The sequence below is a fragment of the Zalophus californianus genome, chromosome 10 (assembly GCF_009762305.2).
Source record: "Zalophus californianus isolate mZalCal1 chromosome 10, mZalCal1.pri.v2, whole genome shotgun sequence".
NCBI lineage: Eukaryota > Metazoa > Chordata > Mammalia > Carnivora > Otariidae > Zalophus > Zalophus californianus.
Window position 1 is genome coordinate 102,431,096 of NC_045604.1, and position 15,770 is coordinate 102,446,865.

A 15,770-nucleotide genomic window follows, 5' to 3' on the forward strand; every position below is an offset into this window, starting at 1 on the left:
ATTTTCTATCACTCTGCACATGTCCGTGAAGGACCACAAAGCAGCCACAAAAAGGAGCCATTTTTTGGTCACACATAAATTTTAGCAAATAGGTGAATTCATAAATATGGAATCCATGAGTAATGAGGACTGACTCGACCTACCATTTCTGGTGTTCTTCATTCCTTTCTATAGAATTTAGATTCTATCAGGTTTCACTTATTTTTAGGCTGAAGAAATGTCTTTAGCATTTCTTTAAATTCAGGTCTACTGACCATGAGTTTTCTCAAATTGGGTTTATCTGAAATGTCTTTATTTTGCATCCATATTCAAAGACTATTTTTACTAGATACAGAATTCTAGGTAGACATCCCATTGTCTCTAGATCCCCATTGTTCCAAAAGAGAATTTATTTTTAAATAGTATCATTGTTCCCCCGTATATCATGTGTCATGTCTCTCTGGCTACTTTGAAGACTTTTTTTTTTTTTCTCTTTGGTTTCCAGCAGTGTAACTATGATGACCTACTTATGGTTTTCTTTATATTTATCCTGCTGAAGGTTCTCTGAGTTTCTTGCATGTGTAAGTTAATGGTTTTCACCAAAATTTGGAAAGTCAACAATTACTTCATATATGTTTCTGGTCTTTAAAAAAAAATATCTCCTTCCGGGACTGCAATTACACCTATGTTAGAGTATTTGATATTATCACATATGTTTCTGAGAACTTATTGAAATTTTCTCAATTTCTTTTTTGTCTTTCAAGTTCATAGTGACTTTCTTATATGGTATCTAATCTGGTACTTAGGCCATCCAGTGAACTTTTCATTTCAAATGTTGTTTTTTAAAGTTCTAGAATTTAATTTTGGTTCTTTTTTTTTTAGGGTAGTTCTATTTTTGACTTTATTTTTTTAAATTTTTTATTGTTATGTTAAACACCATATATTACATCATTTCTTTTGGTGTAGTGTTCCATGATTCATTGTTTGTTCATAACTCCCAGTGCTCCGTGCAGAATGTGCCCTCTTTAATACCCATCAACAGGCTAACCCATCCCCCTACCCTCCTCCCCTCTAGAAGCCTCAGTTTGTTTTTCAGTGTCCCTCATCTCTCCTGGTTCGTCTCCCCCTCTGACTTACTCCCCTTCATTCTTCCTCTCCTGCTATCTTCTTCTTTTTCTTTTTTCTTAAAATATGTTGCATTATTTGTTTCAGAAGTACAGATCTGTGATTCAACAGTCTTGCACAATTCACAGCGCTCACCTTAGCACATACCCTCCCCAATGTCTATCACCCAGCCACCCCATCCCTCCCACCCCCCACCACTCCAGCAACCCTCAGTTTGTGTCCTGAGATTAAGATTTCCTCATATCAGTGAGGTCATATGATATATGTCTTTCTCTGATTGACTTATTTCACTCAGCATAACACCGTCCAGTTCCATCCACGTCGTTGCAAATGGCAAGATCTCATTCCTTTTGATGGCTGCATAATATTCCATTGTGTATATATACCACATCTTCTTTAGCCATTCATCTGTCGATGGACATCTTGGCCCTTTCCACAGTTTGGCTATTGTGGACATTGCTGCTATAAACATTGGGGTGCACGTACCCCTTCGGGTCCCTACATTTGTATCTTTGGGGTAAATACCCAGTAGTGCAATTGCTGGATCGAACGGTAGCTCTATTTTCAACTGTTTGAGGAACCTCCATACTGTTTTCCAGAGTGGTTGCACCAGCTTGCATTCCCACCAACAGTGTAGGAGGGTTCCCCTTTCTCCACATCCCCGCCAACATCTGTCGTTCCCTGACTTGTTAATTTTAGCCATTCTGACGGGTGTGAGGTGGTATCTCATTGAGGTTTTGATTTGGATTTCCCTGATGCCGAGCGATGTTGTGCACTTTTTCATGTGCCTGTTGGCCATTTGGATGTCTTCTTTGGAAAAATGTCTGTTCATGTTTTCTGCCCATTTCTTGATTGGATTATTTGTTCTTTGGGTGTTGAGTTTGATAAGTTCTTTATAGATTTTGGATACTAGCCCTTTATCTGATGTGTCATTTGCAAATATTTTCTGCCATTCTGTCGGTTGTCTTTTGGTTTTGTGGACTGTTTCTTTTGCTGTGCAAAAGCTTTTTATCTTGATGAAATCCCAATAGTTCATTTTTGCCCTGGCTTCCCGTGCCTTTGGTGATGTTTCTAGGAAGAAGTTGCTGCGGCTGAGGTCGAAGAGGTGGCTACCTGTGTTCTCCTTTAGGATTTGGATGGACTCCTGTCTCACGTTTAGGTCTTTCAACCATTTGGAGTCTATTTTTGTGTGTGGTGTAAGGAAATGGTCCAGTTTCATTCTTCTGCATGTGGCTGTCCAATTTTCCCAACACCATTTGTGGAAGAGACTGTCTTTTTGCCATTGGACATTCTTTCCCGCTTTGTCAAAGATGAGTTGACCATAGAGTTGAGGGTCCATCTCTGGGCTCTCTATTCTGTTCCATTGATCTATGTGTCTGTTTTTGTGCCAGTACCATACTGTCTTGATGATGACAGCTTTGTAATAGAGCTGGAAGTCCGGAATTGTGATGCCGCCAGCTTTGCTTTTCTTTCTCAAGATTCCTCTGGCTATTCGGGGTCTCTTCTGGTTCCATACAAATTTTAGGATTATTTGTTCAATTTCTTTGAAAAAAGTGGATGGTATTTTGATGGGGATTGCACTGAATGTGTAGATTGCTCTAGGTAGCATTGACATCTTCACAATCTTGGTTCTCCAAATCCATGAGCATGGAACGTTTTTCCATTTCTTTGTGTCTTCTTCAATTTCTTTCCTGAGTATTTTATAGTTTTCTGAGTACAGATCCTTTGCCTCTTTGGTTAAATTTATTCCTAGGTATCTTATGGTTTTGGGTCCAATTGTGATTGGGATCGACTCCTTGATTTGTCTCTCTTCTGTCTTGTTGTTGGTGTATAGGAATGCCACTGATTTCTGTGCATTGATTTTATAGCCTGCTACTTGACTGAATTCCTGTATGAGTTCTAGCAGTTTTGGGGTGGAGTCTTTTGGGTTTTCCACATAAAGTATCATATCATCTGCAAAGAGTGAGAGTTTGACTTCCTCTTTGCCGATTTGGATGTCTTTGATTTCTTTTTGTTGTCTGATTGCTGTGGCTAGGACTTCTAATACTATGTTGAATAGCAGTGGTGACAGTGGACATCCCTGCTGCGTTCCTGACCTTAGGGGAAAACCTCTCAGCTTTTCCCCATTGAGAATGATATTCGCTGTAGGTTTTTCATAGATGGCTTTTATGATATTGAGGTATGTATCCTCTATCCCTATACTCTGAAGAGTTTGGATCAAGAAAGGATGCTGTACTTTGTCAAATGCTTTTTCTGCATCTATTGAGAGGACCATATGATTCTTGTTCTTTCTTTTGTTAATGTATTGTATCACGTTGATTGATTTGCGGATGTTGAACCAGTCTTGCAGCCCAGGGATAAATCCCACTTGGTCGTGGTGAATAATTCTTTTAATGTACTTTTGGATCCTATTGGTTAGTATTTTGGTGAGAATTTTTGCATCCAGGTTCATCAAGGATATTGGTCTGTAATTCTGCTTTTTGATGGGGTCTTTGTCTGGTTTTGGGATCAAGGTAATGGTGGCCTCATAAAATGAGTTTGGAAGTTTCCCTTCCATTTCTATTTTTTGGAACAGTTTCAGGAGAATAGGTATTAATTCTTCTTGAAATGTCTGATAGAATTCCCCTGGGAAGCCATCTGGCCCTGGGCTTTTGTTTCTTGGGAGATTTTTGATGACTGCTTCAATTTCCTTAGTGGTTATAGGTCTGTTCAGGTTTTCTCTTTCTTCCTGGTTCAGTTTTGGTAGTTGATACATCTCTAGGAATGCACCCATTTCTTCCAGGTTATCTAATTTGCTGGCACGGAGTTGCTCATAATATGTTCTTATAATTGTTTGTATTTCTTTGGTGTTGGTTGTGATCTCTCCTCTTTCATTCATGATTTTGTTGATTTGGGTCATTTCTCTTTTCTTTTTGATCAGTCTGGCCAGGGGTTTATCAATCTTGTTAATTCTTTCAAAGAACCAGCTCCCAGTTTCGTTGATCTGTTCTACTGTTCTTTTGGTTTCTAGTTCATTGATTTCTGCTCTGATCTTTATGATTTCTCTTCTCCTGCTGGGTTTAGGCTTTATTTGCTGTTCTTTCTCCAGCTCCTTTAGGTGTATGGTTAGGTTGTGTATTTGAGACCTTTCTTGTTTCTTGAGAAAGGCTTGTATTGCTATATACTTTCCTCTCAGGACTGCCTTTGCTGTATCCCAAAGATTTTGGACAGTTGTGTTTTCATTTTCATTGGTTTCCATGAATTTGTTTAATTCTTCTTTAATTTCCTGGTTGACCCATTCATTCTATAGTAGGATGCTCTTTAGCCTCCATGTATTTGAGTTCTTTCCGACTTTCCTCTTGTGATTGAGTTCTAGTTTCAAAGCATTGTCGTCTGAAAATATGCAGGGAATAATCCCAATCTTTTGGTACCGGTTGAGACCTGATTTGTGACCTAGGATGTGATCAATTCTGGAGAATGTTCCATGGGCACTAGAAAGAATGTGTATTCTGTTGCTTTGGGATGGAATGTTCTGAATATGTCTGTGAAGTCCATTTGGTCCAGTGTGTCATTTAAAGTCTTTATTTCCTTGTTGATCTTTTGCTTAGATGATCTGTCCATTTCAGTCAGGGGGGTGTTAAAGTCCCCCACTATTATTGTATTGTTGTCAATGTGTTTCTTTGCTTTTGTTATTAATTGCCTTATATAATTGGCTGCTCTCATGTTCGGGGCATAGATATTTACAATTGTTAGATCTTCTTGTTGGATAGACCCTTTAAGTAGGATATAGTGTCCTTCCTCATCTCTTATTACAGTCTTTGTTTTAAAATCTAGTTTGTCTGATATAAGGATTGCCACCCCAGCTTTCTTTTGGTGTCCATTAGCATGGTAAATGGTTTTCCACCCCCTCACTTTCAATCTGGGGGTGTCTTGGGTCTAAAATGAGTCTCTTGCAGACAGCATATGGATGGGTCTTGTTTTTTAATCCAATCTGATAGCCTGTGTCTTTTGATTGGGGCATTTAGCCCGTTTACATTAGGGTAATTATTGAAAGGTATGAATTTAGTGCCATTGTATTGCCTGTAAGGTGACTGTTACTGTATGTTGTCTGTGTCCCTTTCTGATCTTTGCTGCTTTTAGACTCTCTCTTTGCTTAGAGGACCTCTTTCAATATTTCTGGTAGGGCTGGTTTTGTGTCTGCAAATTCCTTTAGTTTTTGTTTGTCCTGGAAGCTTTTTATCTCTCCTTCTATTTTCAATGACAGCCTAGCTGGATGTAGTATTCTTGGCTGCATATTTTTCTCGTTTAGTGCTCTGAAGATATCTTGCCAGTCCTTTCTGGCCTGCCAGGTCTCTGTGGATAGGTCTGTTGCCAATCTAATATTTTTACCATTGTAGGTTACATATCTCTTCTCCCGAGCTGCTTTCAGGATTTTCTCTTTGTCTCTGAGACTCGTAAGTTTTACTATTAGATGTCGGGGTGTTGACAGGGTAATAAGGTAATAAGGTATAAGATTATACCTTATTATTGATTTTGAGAGGAGTTCTCTGTGCCTCCTGGATTTTGATGCCTGTGTCCTTCCTCACATTAGGGAGGTTCTCTGCTATTATTTGCTCCAATATACCTTCTGCCCCTCTCTCTCTTTCTTCTTCTTCTGGGATCCCAATTATTCTAATGTTGTTTCGTCTTATCGTATCACTTATCTCTCGAATTCTGCCCTCGTGATCCTGTAGTTGTTTCTCCCTCTTTTTCTCAGCCTCTTTATTTTCCATCATTTGGTCTTCTATATCACTGATTCTCTCTTCTGCCTCATTTATCCTAGCAGTTAGTGCCCCCATTTTTTATTGCACCTCATCAATAGCCTTTTCGACTTGGTTAGATTTTAGTTCTTTTATTTCTCCAGAAAGGGTTTCTCTAATAACTTCCACGCTTTTTTCAAGCCCAGCTAGTATCTTTAAAGTCATGATTCTGAACTCTAGGTCCAACATCGTACTAATGTCCATATTGAGTAGGTCCCTGGCTGACGGTACTACCTCTTGTTCTTTTTGCTGAGGTGATTTTTTTTGTCTTGTCATTTTGTCCAGAGGAGAATAGATGAATGAGAGAACAAAATGCTAACAGGTTTACAATGTCCCCAGCAAATATACTGTATACAAATCAGAAAAGACCTGAAACCAGGGGGAAAAGAAAGGGAAAGAAAGAAAAAAGAAAGAGAAAAAAAAAAGAAAAAATATAAAAACAAAAACAGAACAATACAAAAAAGGCAGAATGTGATCAAATATGATCAGGCTAGTGCATAGATCAGTGCCACACACTAGATTTTGGGCGTATTTTTGTCTGTTAGAAAAAAGTGCCTCCTAAAATTTTAAAGGAAGAAAGACATATATGTACAAAATAAGGGTTGATACAATGAAGGGATAGAAGATGACTGTAAAGATGAAAATTATAAAAGATTTTATAAAAGGACTTGATAAGATAAGAAGTTGTTTGAACAAAGAAAGAAGATTTAAAAAAAAAAAAGAAAAAAGGGAGAGAATGTGATCAGGCAGGAGACTAGAACAGAGCCATACACTAGTGATTTAGGGTATATTTTGTTCTGTTAGAAGAAACTGTATCTCAAAATTTTAAAGAGAGAACAACTTATATATATATGCCAAAAATAAGGGTAACTACTATGAAGGGATAAAATATGACTCTAAAAATGAGAAATAAAAATTTTTTTTTTTAAAAAGAGATTGATAAGATGTTGGTTGAAAAAGGGAAAGAGAAAAACAAAACAGTTAACAAAAATTAACTTTGATGAACTAATGTATCATGGTAAAAAAAAGCCATGAATTCTATGTGCAGTATTCCCCTAGCGCTGGAGTTCTCCCGTTCTCCTTGATCGGTAAACTTGGTCTTGGCTTGCTGGCTGTTCATGCTGATCTTCTGGGGGAGGGGCCTGTTGCCGTGGTTCCCAAATGTCTTTGCCGGAGGCTGAATTGCCCCGCCCTTGTCGGTCTGGGTTAAGCAAGCTGCTCGGGTTTGATCTCAGCAGCTTTTGTTCCCTGCAAGCTCTCCGTACAGCCTTGGAGGACCAGGGCAAAAATGGTGGCCTCCCAATCTCCACCCGGAGGAGCTGAGAACTCGGGGCCCTGCTCCTCAGTGCGCCCCCAGAGAAAAGCAGTCACTCCCTTGTCCCCGGTCTCCGGCCGCTCTCCGTGCTCACCCGGCCTGTGACCGAGCGTTTCTATCTCTGGCACCCGACCCCGTGTGGAGTCTCCAAACCCAGCAGATCCCTGGCGCCGCTCCTCCCGGGGAAGGAAGGGGAGTCTCCCCGGATCTGCCGCCTGTTGGGTCCCTGCTGGAGGAGCAGTGGCCCGACTGGGCCGCAGATCACAGTTTATGGCAACCCCGAGCTGAGAGCCTGCGCCTCGGCTCCATCTCTGCAGCCGGCTTCCCCGCTCCAATCCCTGGGAGCTCTGCCGCACTCAGGCTCCCCCAGTCTTTCTGTGACCCCAAGGGTCCTGAGACCACACTGTCCCGGGAGGATTCCACCCCCCGCTTAGCCACTGGAGCGACGTCCCTCAGCGGAGCCGACTTCTAAAAGGTCCGATTTTGTGCTCCGCGGCTCTAGCACTTGCCAGAAGCGGCCGATGGAGGCCCCCTCCCCCACCGTCTATCCTCCCGAATATCGCCTCGGATTCACTTCTCCGCACGTCCTACCTTCCAGTAAGTGGTCGGTTCTCTGTTCAGATAGTTGTTGCTACTCTCCTCTTTGATCTCCTGTTGAGTTCGTAGGTGTTCAGAATGGTTTGATCCCTATTCAGCTGAATTCCTGAGACCAGACGAAATCTAGGTCTCCCACTCCTCCGCCATCTTGCTCCGCCCCCCTGGTTCTTTTTTTATAGTTCCTATTTTTCTGTTGGTATTCCTATTCTGTTCACCAATTATAATTATCTTTTACTTTATATTCTTGATCATATATTTAATTACTGCTTCAATGTCCTTGTTTGTTGATAACAACATAGTTATCTATGGTCTTAGTCTATTGACTGAGTTTTCTCTTGACTATGGATCACATTGCACTGTTCTTTCCATGTCCAATAATTGTTTATTGTGTACTGGACATTGTAGGTGTTGCAGAAACTCATCTTCCTTGGATGAGTTGGTTTTTGCTCTAGTGAGTGATCTCATTGCAAGCTAGTTAACTTGAACTTGTGGATGTTTTGTTTCATCCTTTGTTTACTGTGGGTCAGTTTTAGGTTTTTTTTTAGTCTTTGGATGAATCTTTGGTTTCTGGGAAATAGTCATTAAGGCATTGCCCTTAGAAATCAGTAGAAACCTGACGTGTTTCCCAATACTCTGTAACTTGATGGGATTCAAACTCTGAACTCTGTCACTCCTCACGTAGGTCACAGCTGAAATCTCTGCTCAAGTTTTTCAACTTTCCAGTTTTTGCTCTCGGCTGAGTGTCTTGGCAGCACTGTTCCTCCCTCAGATATATGTAATTCAGATGATATCAAGGATTTGAGTGGAGTTTACATGTAAATTTGGGGACTTCTCTTTCTGTAGATCCTTCCTTTTAAACATTGTCCTCTCCCTAAATTTTCAACTGCTCTGGAAGCCCCAAATTCTTCCCCCTGATACTTCAGGCTGAAAGGCTGTATATTGTTGTTTGAGTTCTAGGCAACCTACATTGAGCATACTGGGGTAGCACTCAGGGGCAAAGCTATATAAACATAGCTCTCACCCAGTGCACTTTCTTTCATTCAAGTGTTGAATCCATTCCAGTTTCTGCCTGCTTTTGATCATTCTCCAGTGCCAACAGAAATGTCATTCTTTGCTTTTTTGTTTTGTTTTGTTTGTCCCAGTTTCATCATTGTTTTCTGCATGAAATTTAATCAGATAAAAACTATTTCACAGTTACAAGAATTGGAACTTCCATTTATTCTGTCTTTAATCCATTTGTTTAATGAGAGAGTTCCAACCTGTGATTTGAATCTCTCAGTGGTGGTATGGGCAGTCCAGTGGGGAAATGAGGGAGTGGAATATTTGGAGACCCTCTATAGATGGCTGGAAAAGGCATTTTCCTAACAGGAATGCAAATTGAGTAGAAAATATTTAAGGAAAGAACAAAGATTTCTCCCTTGGTGAAGTGGGCAAAAGTTACACGGCATGTGAAGTTGTTCTAAGAGAGAGCAAAATGATTCTACATAACTCTGGGGTGACAAGTGGGTCCTGGTGGGGTGTAAGTTTGATGAACTTATATAGATTTGTTCATTTTCTCTATTTTGTTCTGTTTTTGAGCAGCCTTTGATGTGGAGAAAATTAGGGGTTTAGAATAACAAAATCAAACCTATTTTAGTGATTTGATTTTCTCTGAAACTTCTCATTATTTTTTGTTTCTCATCTTTTCTATTTAAAATAATAATTCTGAGGTTTATATATTTTGAAGTTTATATATATTGGTGAAGGTAGAATAATACCTATGCTTTGATTGGCTCAAGGACTTACTCATCCACATACCAGTTTAGTGCCATTCCCAGAAAGCTAGGGGAGGGAGAGTTCCATATGGTCATTCAGGGACCCAGGCTAACAAGTCTCTTAGCTTCATCATGTGCTTCCCAGTGCCAAATCAGGTACTGCCACTGCAGGTAGCCTGAAGGGAAATAAAGCATGCTGAGCACTCATGGGAATTGTTGTTGTTTATGAGCTAGGCTCCTAAAAAGTAGCAAACATTCTTCTGCTCACATCCTATTGACTGGAATTCAGATTCATTTCCCCACTGAGCTTCAAGGGAGATGGGAAGTGTAGTCTCCTAGCTGTGTACAGATACAGGTTTTGGAGCTAAGTCATGGGTACTTTCACATATACACATTCTTTTCTTGAGATAAACCTCCTGATTCTTTCTGAAAAGAACCTGAGCACCTGACATCAAGTTATGTGCCATCTGAGCTGTTTGTCTTGGCCTGGGTTCTCCCTGGAAGCATACCTGGAGACAAGATTTGAATACATAGGGTTTGTTTGAAAGATGATCCCAGAAAGCCCTGGTCAAGAAAAGAAATGTGGATATGAGTCAGGGAAGAGAAAGAAAGGAATATGGGCACATGCATGAGTTTTGAACTGTGAGCAACTCACAGTAGTTAATCCCACTGGAGACCCTTGGGAGACTGTTTGGAACATCCTACCTAAGGGATGAGGAAGCTGGTATACTGACTCTCCACCTCCCATTTATCATTGGCTGAGAGCCTTTCGCAGGGCTGTTAACTGCTATGCACGATGGCCTGCCATGTGCCCAGAAAGCCCTCAAATAGAGAATTGCTGATGACTGTAGCAGAACACTACTGGCGTGTACCAGAATGATGAGTGTCAAGATCCGGGCAGAGCACCAAAGCATCTGTTACTCTACCAACTACGAACTGGCTATTAACTGACTCACCACCTTTGAATATGCACAGCAACCATCTCTCTTCAAGTTCTAATGTTATGAAAGAGCTCAGGGTTAAGCAGGTCTGAAAGGGAGGTAAGATGCACGAACAGGAGGCCCAGATTCCTACTTCATCTATTCTCGCTATGGAGACTCCTTTCCCTCATTCCACATCTGTGGCCTCAAAGATGACTGGTTTACTGAAAACCAAATAAATAAATAAATAAATAAAGCCTGGATCTCGTTCACAGATTGCTCTCGCAGTGTGTTGTCACCAATCTGAAATGAACTGCTGTGGTGTTACAGCTTTGATCAGGAATATTCTGGAAAGATACTGATAAAGGCAAATCTGGCCCAATGGCAAAACTTTGGGCAGTTGTTTGTCCACTTTGATTGGACTGAGCAATCAGTAATTTGGATATATCCCGATTCATGTGCAGTAGCTAATTGCCTGGCTGGTTGGTCAGGAATCAGAAAGACAGAACTGGCAGAATAGCAACAAAAAGTCTGGGCAAGAGGTATTGGATGAGCACAGTGTGTCAGCATATTTGTATTCCATGTTAATGCTAAGCAAAGGCTGTGCACTGCAGAGGAGTTTCTCAATAATCACATGGACAAGATGACACATTCTGTAGATATCAGTCACATGTACGAAGTTCCCACAAGGACATAGACAAAGGCTATGTATTGGCTCACCAATGAGGTCTGAGGGCATAAGCTTCCCACAGCTGAGCCCTGCTTCAGTGTCTTCGTCCAGGGTGACAGGACAGCTACTTGGTGATGAATTAACTTCTCCAGTCTCCTTCTGGCATGAAGAAGGCAGTGATTTGTTCATACTAGGATAGATACATATGTTATGATACATACATTCTTTCAAAGCTTGTGCCAGCACTAAAACTTATTAAATGCCTTATTCTCACTCACTGTGTGCCATACAACATTGCTGCTGATGAAAGAACCTATTTCACAGCAAAAGAAATATGACAATGGATTCATGCCCATGGAATTTACTAGTCTTACCATGCATCACATTACACTGAAGCAGTTGGTCAGATAGTTGGGGAAATGGCTTACTTAGGAGTTGATTATAGTCCCAGTTGGGAGGAAGAACTCTAAAAACCTGATGTTGAGTATACTTTCAAGAAGTGACCAATGTATGGTGCTGTTTCTCTCATAAAGGTCTGGGAATTAACATACCAGATGACCAACTTGCAAATATTTGTTTCCCATCCTTGCCATTCTAGGCTTAATTCCCAGGCTTCCAACAAAGTATACACTTAGGGTTCCATTAAGTAGGAAGTTTAGCCTACCACCTGGCCATTTTTTTTTTTTAAGATTTTATTTATTTGAGAGAGAGGGAGAGCACAAGTGGCCAGAGGGGCAGAGGGAAAGGAATAAACAGACTCCCCACTGAGCAGGGAGCCTGACACAGGGCTCAATCCCAAGACCCCAAGATCACGACCCAAGCCAAAGGCAGATGCCCAACTGACCAAGCCACCCAGGTGCCCCCATTTTGGACTCTTTATGCCATTGATCCAATAGACAAAGAAGGCTGCTATTCTATTGACTGAAGTGATAGATCTCAATTATTTAGGGTTGCAGCTACATAATAGTGACATTCCAGATGATGCTTCAAACTTGGGATTCTCTGGAGCAGGCGTTTCTTGGTTCCATGTGCAATGGAAAGCTATACCAATCAATAAGGACAGGGCCGCTCAATATTCAGACCCTTCAGGGACGGAGGTTCACATCACCACACAAGGTCAAGAACCCTGACCAATTTGGGATCTGATTGCAGATAAAGGGAGCACAGAATGGTAGTGAAGAGGAAAGTTTTGAATATCAACAGTGACTAGTTATAGAATTGTAATTGTTTTCCTGCATGGATTCTGAATAATATGTCCATGGAGAAAGGGGTATTGGCTTTCTAGCAATGTACAAACTTTGTATAAACTTCCAGAAATCTTTACCAGACTGCAGAAGGGCTATTGATCTTATTTCATTAAAGATCATGGTGGGAGTGAATTTGGGCATGGTTCATTCCAAAATCAGAGTCACTTGGCTTTAAGACATGTTTTGACTCCTACCATGGACCTAAGCACTTGTGATGTTCTGGGATTTCCTTTCCTCTCCAGATATAGAGAGGTTCCAGCGTAGCTAGAAACGTGTCCAGTCTTACATTCTGCTCCCTGCTCAAGAGCCACACCTCTCCTGAAACCAGATTATAAACTTGTTCTATGATTCTAAGTCCCTCAAAATGGCAGCGAACATGATCTACATAGTACATAGACACGCCCTCTCCCATTGTCTGAGAACAACAAAAAAAGTTGAAAATTCAGGGTTTACAAAGATTTCCAGCTAGAATGCAGACAGCCAGCAGAGGGACAGAGCAGTCAGACAAAGGTAATAAGGCAGAGTAGATGCCAACTGTCAATAAGCTTAAAAACATGATTTACCAAGTTGACATATAGTGAAATATGGAATTGGCTGATCCAGGGCCAGCCACTGATGCATCAGACCCATGCCCCTGGCTGTAGGATTTTTTTTTTTCTGGGGGGGAGAGGGAAGCAGTTATTATCTCTCTGTGAGATGATCTTACTTAATGTGAACAAAAGATGACACTCAGGTGCATGGTGTGTTGCCCATTTGCCGGAGCCTCCAGGCTGAGCCGTGCAGCTGAAAGTTGCCCCTGGATGGAGGTCACAGTGAAATCTCTGGGCCTGAAATGGCAAACAGTGGCCTTTTCTTTCCTTCTGAATGACCACATTGAAGGCAAATCAACAGGAGTGACAGGGGAAGAGAGAGCCACGCAGCTGAGCTGTCTGCCGGCCAGAAGGGAGCATTCAAGAGTGCTCTCCTCCGAACTGAGCCCCGAGTCATACTGTCTGAAATCCAGTGACATTTCTGCCTATTAGTGAATGGAACACACACCTTTCATTCCGGAGTCGAACGGTGGTGTTCTGTCTGCAGTGTCCTTGCTCTCCTGGCCTGATTGTTTGCTGAGAAAAAACAATTAAATCTTCCATTCAATTATGGCCTGTTTGGGTCTGAAGAGCTGTTTAAAACCAGAGAGCCTTATCATATTAATGAGCACGGCTGCCAAGATTAATACCTGAGAAAGGGGATTCCCTGGGGAACTGAGGAACAGAGCTGAGAATATTAGGATGTTATGATCTTCACTTGATGGAAAACTACTGATAAAATGGCACATTACCCCCCAGAGATAGGGACTTTTGTGTTAAAGGCATGAATATGAACATATATATTTCACATAACCTGATAGACAAGACAAACTTAGATGAAACGTGCACACACTCATAACTAATTATCCGCCTAATATCACGGGAGACCCAGTGCCGGCTTTCTCTGCATGGTAAGGGTCAGGATCAGGAACCTGGTCACAAGGGAGGCAGAGAGGTAAGCCAGCTCAGATGGGTTGAGGTTTGTTTGCATCCCATGCTGAGAGAAACCAAGGGCAAAAGCAAATTTCAGAGCCAGAAGCCAGAGGGAAGACAGGGCTGCAACTCCAGGAGCTCAGAGTGGAAGGCGGTGGCAATAGGGTTTGGGGGAGAGTAGGGCGACGGAAAGGGAGGCCCAGTCCATGCAGCAGCCATGAGTGGCTTTGCAGCTTTGGGAGTTTCAGCTTGATCACCGGGCAGGAGCTAGAATGCATGGACTCATCCGGCTGGTTCAAAGGGTCAGAGCTGGGTGGATGGCTTTCCAGATTAACACAAATTTAGCTTCTTTGTTTTTTAAACACTCATTAGCTCAGACTCTTTAACTATGGAGAACACACTGATGGTAACCAGAGGGGTGGGGGGTGGGGGATGGGTGAAATAAGTGACGGGCATTAAGGAGCCCACCTGTCGTGATGAGCACCTGGTGTTGTATGGAATTGTTGAATCACTGTATTGAAAACCTGAAACTAATATAACATTGTGTGTTAACTAACTGGAATAATAATAAAAACCTCAAAAAAACCACTCGTCAACTCAGAATGGAATAGTCTCAGTCCTTGCAAGTGTGGACAATGCAAGTTGATTGGTGTGATGTTTTCACTATTGGGTAGTTTTACTCTTGTTGCATCTACCATGATTCACTCAACACACTTATTTTGATTTATCCATGATGTCGCCTTCCCAGTAGCTCATTCTTGTTTATTGCTGTGTAGTATTCCACTATGAGGATGCACCACCTTCTATTTATTCACTCGCCTCTGAGTGGGTGTGTGGGTTGTTTCCAGCATTGAACTATTACAAATAAAGCTGCTCAGCATCTTCATGTGTAAGTGTTTGAAAGGACACATACTTTTACTTCTCTTGGGTTCATACCTGGGAGTGGACTGGCTGGCTCATATGGTAAATGTATGTTTGACTTTTAAAGAAACTGTCAAACTGCTTTCCAATGTAGTTTTTCCGTTTTACATTCCCGCCAGCAGGGTATGAGAGTTCCCATTGCTCAACGTTCTCCTCAGCACTTGACATTGTCAGTATTTTTTTTATTTTCACCAATGTAATAGGATCTTATCATGGTTTAACGTATATTTCCCTAGTGGCTAATGCTATTTAACATATATATTACTATATATACTATATGTGTAGTATATATAATATGTATATTATATAATATATAATATATTTTTATTTTTATTATATTATTTTATATTAACATTATATATTAATAGTAATATATTATATATAATATATTATTACATGTTTGATTGGCAAGTATTTTCCCTAGTTCATGGCTTGCCTTTACATTTTCATTGGTGTCTTTGGAAGAGCAGAAGGTTTCAGTTTTTATGAAGTCCAGTTTGTCTATTTTTTTTTCTTTTAATGGATCATGCTTTTAGTGTCCTAAGATATGGGGTGAAAAATTAAGAATTTTTTTTTTATGTTTTGTTCTAAAAGTTTTATAGCTTTATATTTTATCTGATATAACTCTCCATTTATCTGTTTCCTCTTTAAATTCTCATGGCAATATTTTGTAGCTGTCAACGTACAGGCCTTGCACACTTGGTGTGATATATTCCTAATTATTTCATACTTTGATGCTATTTTAGATGTTATTGTTTCTTTAATTTCAATTTCTGATGGCTCACATAGAAATGCAGTTTATCTTCATATTTTGATCTTAGATCCTGCAACTTTGCACTTTCTAGATCTAGTAGCATTTTTTGTAGATTCCATTGGATTTTCTATATAGATTATCATGCTGTCTGAGAATAAAGACTGTTGTAACTTCTGCCTTCCAATCTGGATGCATTTTTAAAATGTTT